This window comes from Lemur catta, chromosome 6 (assembly GCF_020740605.2).
Source record: "Lemur catta isolate mLemCat1 chromosome 6, mLemCat1.pri, whole genome shotgun sequence".
In the NCBI taxonomy this organism is placed as follows: domain Eukaryota; kingdom Metazoa; phylum Chordata; class Mammalia; order Primates; family Lemuridae; genus Lemur; species Lemur catta.
The window spans coordinates 92,265,216-92,270,609 of NC_059133.1; the positions used below are offsets into that span (position 1 = coordinate 92,265,216).

The 5,394-nt window shown below is 42.9% G+C and overlaps 1 pseudogene; it reads right to left on the reverse strand.

The window, feature by feature from the left end:
- Positions 1-207: 207 nt before the first annotated feature.
- On the reverse strand, positions 208-1,055 carry LOC123640067 (annotated as a pseudogene).
- Between the last annotated feature and the right edge of the window lie 4,339 nt (positions 1,056-5,394).

Genomic DNA, 5,394 nt, shown 5'->3' on the forward strand with positions numbered 1-5,394 from the left:
AACAGACATTTAGGTTGCTTTTATGTCTTGGCTGTTGTAAATAATGCTGTGTTAATAATAAACATGAGAGTGTTAATATCTTTATGAGATAATGATTTTATTTTTGTTTGGATGTATATGCAAATGTGGGATTGTTAGATGATGTGGTAATTCTATTTTTAATTTTTTTTTATCTTTCAGTTATTTAATTAGGTTCTTTGTAAAAATTTAGAATACCAATCTGTGAGAATAAATTCCATTTGTCAGAGCAAACAGAGATCGCAGATAGCGCTGGAGCTGAGGAATAGCCTTGATTTTTGGTAAAATTTGGGAGTCCACAGCTTTCTGATCCACTTTGCGCTGTTCTGTAATCTCGTATTTCTTTTTTTCTGTGTCGAAGATCTCACCCTCCTGGTGTCTGGGTTTCTGCAGCTGCAGCTTCTTGAAGTCAGCATCAGTGACATGCTTAGGGATTTTCACATTGCTGATATGAATTTTTGTGGAGGTGGCGATGACAAATTTCTGGTGTGTCCTTCACAGAGGAACTCTATTGAGGGACAGAGGACCAGTCATAAGTAACAAGCCACTGCCCAGGTGCTTCAGGAAAACCACCCTCTTGCCTCTGTGGCCTCTGGTGAGGATGATGAGGATGGTCCCGGGAGTGATGCTAGCTCACAGTCTCTGCACATGTTGGCTAAAGGGTTTTTTGCCGTGGCTCAACAGCTTTAGAGGCACATCTTCCGTTGGATAATATCTAGGCATTTTGCGAAGTTTAACCACCCGAGTGCCACCATTCTTGTCACCACCAACTGGTTTTGTAACAGTGGCGAGGACTTTGTCCTTCTTTTTCTTTTCAACCTTGGATTTAGCCACTGAGTATTTCCTCTTGTGCATGGCCTTCCTGGAGTACATGGCAGTTCTCTGACGAGAACAGGATTTCGGCTGCAGTGGGGCTTCCCCTTCTTAACCTTTTTAGTCTTGAAGTCAGCCTTTTTCACTTTGCCCCCGGCATCAGCCTTCTTGGCTTCAGGTTTCTTCTCTCTAGTATCTGGCTTCTCAACTTTTTCACCCGCCATCCTCTTCATTCCCTGCCGCAAACCCAAGCGAAAGAAATGAAGTGTCTGGGAGGCCTCTCAGTTGGCCATGGACACGTCCGACCTCCTGTAGGTGTTGACTTGATGCCTTCCAGATTGGGATGGCCTATCTTTAATTTTTTGAGGAAACTCTATACTGTGTTTCATAATGGCTGTACCAGTTTACATTTCTACTTACCATGCCTAAGTGTTCATTTTCCTCCGCATCCTTGCAAACCCCTGATATCTTTCGATTTTTTGATAATGGCCTTCCTAACAGGTGTGAGGTTATATCTCATTGTGTTTTTTGTTTGAATTTCCCAGATGATAAGTGATATTGAGCACACATATGTTCATATGAGTGTTGGCCATTTGTATGTTTGCTTTGGAAAAATGTCTATTTCAGTCAGTTGCCCATTTAAAAAATCAGGTTATTTGTTTGTTTGTTATTGAGTTGTATAAGTTCCCTATACATTTTAGATATTAGCTTTCTATTAGATATATGGTTTGCAAATATTTTCTCATATTCTATAGGTTTCCTTTTCACTCTGTTGATTGTTTTCTTTGCTGTACAGGAACTTTTTAATTTGATCTAGTCCAGTTGTTTATGTTTGCTTTTGTTGCTTGTGCTTTTGGGGCCACATTCCTAAAATCATTGCTGAGACTAATATCCAGGAGTTTTCCCTCCATGTTTTCTTCTAGGAGTTTTACAGTTTCAGGATTTGTGTTTAAGTGTTTAGTCCATCTTGAGTTGACTTTTTGTGTATGGAATAAGACTCCAATTTCACTCTCTTGCATGTGGATTTACAGTTTTCTCAACACCATCAATTGAAGACACTATCCTTTCTCCATTCAGTATTCTTGGCACTTTGTTGAACATCAGTTGCCATATAGGCATGGGTTTATTTCTGGGCTCTGGATCCTGTTCCATCATCTGTTTTTATGCCATACCATATGCAGTTTTGATTATTATAGCTTTATAACATGGTTTGAAATCAGGCGGTGTGGTGCCTTCAAGTCTGTTCTTTCTAAAGATTGCTTTGGCTATTTAGGGTCTTTTGTGATACCATACAAATTTCAGGCTTGTTTTTTCTATTTCTGTAAAATCTTTTATTGGAATTTTAATAGGGATTATACTGAATCTGTAGATCACTTTTGGTAGTATAGACATTTTAACAGTATTAATTCTTCCAACTCATGAAAATGGGATATCTTTCCATTTATTCATTTCTTATTGAATTTCCATCATCAATTGTTTATGTTATTAAGTGTACGTATTTTTTACCTCCTAACTCAAATTTATTTTTAAGTATTTTATTCTTTTTGATGGTACTGTAAATGGGATTGTTTTCTTAATTTCTTTTTTGGATAGTTTGTTATTAGGGTATAGAAGCACCACTGATAGTTGTACATTGATTTTGTATACTGTAACTTTTCTATATTTATCTATTAGTTTTAACTCTTTTTTGGTTGTGTCTTTAGGGTTTTCAGGGAATATAATCATGTCATATGCAAACAGAGATAATTTTACTTCTTCCTTTCCACTTGGGATACATTTTCATTTCTTTTTCTTGTCTATTTTCTCTGTTTAGGACTTCCAGTACTATATTGAATAGAAATAGTGAGAGTGGGCATTCTTGCTTTATAGTGTACCGTCCCCTGCCCAGTGTGGTCCCAGCACAGAGTACTGGGGAGTTCAAAATGTTTCCTGCTATTGTCTCCTTTCCACAGAACCTGTCATCCCATGCCACAACTTTGCACTGACTTTAGGTGCATCCCTGTCTGAGTGGATGGGGAGGTCAGTGGAGAGCTGGGTATCTTCCTGTGGGTCAGATCATACTGCCCTGGCTGGCCAGGCGGTGTGGCTGTCCCATGCTCTATGCCTTATTGTATATCTTGGACTCTCTCTAGTCTTTGCAATTCTATCTCCCATTCCCCCCCCCCTTTTTTTTTTCCTGCATTGGGTATCCCAAGCTGTTTCTCTGCAGATTCACAATGCTGTTCTTGGGTAGGGGAGCAATCCACTCATGTGTAGCCATCCAAGTTCTTTGCCTCCTTCTCTGAGAGCAGAGAGCCAAGAGGTCACCGCTAAACTGCCATTCCCCTTCCCCCCAAAACTTTTTATATTTATTATTGTTGTATTTTCCTTTGGGGTCTTAGTCATAAATTCTTTGCCTAGGCTAAAGTCTAAAATGTGTTTCCTTTGTTTTCTTCCAGAATTGATATGGTTTCATGCCTTAAATTTAAGTATTTTATCCATTTTGAATTAATTTTTGGTTTTGGTGAGAGATAGGAATCCTGTTTCATTCTTCTGTATGTGGCTATCCAATTTTCCCAGAACCATTTATTGAATAGGCCTTCTTTTCCCTGGTGTATGTTGTTGTATACTTTGTTGAAGATCAGTTGGTTGTAGCTATATGGTTTTGTTTCTGGATTCTCTATTCCAGTGATCTATGTCTCTCTTCCTTTTTTCTAATATTACTTCTGTTAAACATTCAAATGATAGCGCTTAATTGGCTTTCAGGAAACTATTGATTATTACTTACTCTTTTCAGCATATTCTCTTGTACAGGCAGGAGTTTAATGACTCTGTGCAAAGAGGGTATCCACAGGTGTAGTACCACATCAATTTTTCTAGAGAATTTAGAAATGTTTTATTTTCATTTACCAGTAGTCTTTTTTTCTCACAAAATTGCTTTAAACTGTAAAAATTAGCCTTGTGGGAGAATCAAGATGGCGGATGAGAAAAACCACCAGCCAGAGTGTCTCTGCAAGATAGACAGATTTTAGAAGAAAGTGAAAAAATAATAATAATCAGGCAGACAAACATAGATCAGATGAGGATCAGAAGGGAGAGTGCCTGCAACTACAGGAGACTCCATGTGAAGAAGCTGCAGAGGAAAACTGGAAGGAGAAAGGCCCCCAAGAGGCTTGGAGATCAGCAACAAGGGTAGATGGAGCAGCTACATTTCCCCTCCCTTGCGTTTTGGACTGTGAGTGGGCACCTGAGCAGAGAGACTTGTCCACTCCAGCCCAGAGACAGCCACCGCCAGTGAGCTGTGAGCCTCTTGTGGACAGGGCACCAAGGTCCCATCTCCCTCGGGGCACCTCCTGGTCCGCAGACCCGAGCAGAGTGGCAGGCGCCGTATTGCCTCATTCTCCCCTCCCCCTTTGCCTACTGGCCACTGCCAAGAGAGACAATATAGCTACCACCTGGAGGCATCAGCAATTTAGCCACCACCTGGAGGCATTTGCAGGGAACAGGACCTCTCCCTTTGGGGACCTACAGCAGACTGAGGGGTACTAAGATTGTGAGCTCCCTACTCACTCACCCTCCCAAGTGCTGCTTGTCTGGTGACTCCAGGAGAGTGGGGCAAATCCTGAGGTGGAGAGACACCAATCCAGCCTGGGCACCCCGTGGTGACTTGAGACCAGCACTCATCTCCCTGACACGGTCAGGGATTGATCTCCAGGGCCCAGAGGACAGGCCTGCAGACCAAATCCCATACACCCAGGCCTCAATTGCATTGCTCTGGGGCACAGAAGGGTTATTTGTGAACAATCCTACTGAGTGTGTGTGCCTTCAGGGGCAGATCAGTGTGCCTGAGGGGCAACCCTCCTCTCACCGGAAGGCCATGCGCCCAGCCTAGTCTGCGATCCTGGGCAAGGAACCTCCTGGCCTTCATGACAGCCAGAGTAGATCCACTGACTTGAGATCCTGCCTTCTGACAGAGGCCCCGGAGAAACTGCGGAATAGGGGAGGGTGGAAAGGAGCAAGGCCTGCTCTAAACTGTAGGTCTCAGACAGCCCCACCCCCGACACACAGACTTTTCTGCTGAGTGGGGCCATTCCAGGCCCTCCCTAGCAGCTTTGCCCAGAGGCATAAAACAGACCTTTGACCTCTGCTAACAGCATTTGTGGCACTTGAAGGCAGGCTCACCCAACCCAGCTCTGCCCAGACTCACTCCCTGACCTGTCCCCACTGAAGTACAGAATAAGAACACACCTGGAAATTCCAGGGCCCAACCCACCACATGAGGCACTAGAGTGTCTCTCCAGAGGAAGCAGAGCTGGTTACAGGACCCAAAAACAACACTGCAGCCTGCCCCTCCCAGCAAGCGCCATCTACTGACTCATTGTATAGGGTGTGGTCAAATCTCACTCACAAACACCACCTAGTGGCTCAGAGACTAAACAGGGTGTGTCATGATCCAAACGAAAATCTAAAGGCAAGAAGCAGCAGCTGATCCAGATGAGAAGAAATCAGCAAAAGAACTCTGGAAGTATGAAGAATCAAACGGAAAGCACACCCCCAAAGAGAAACACCAGCTCTCTAGCAATG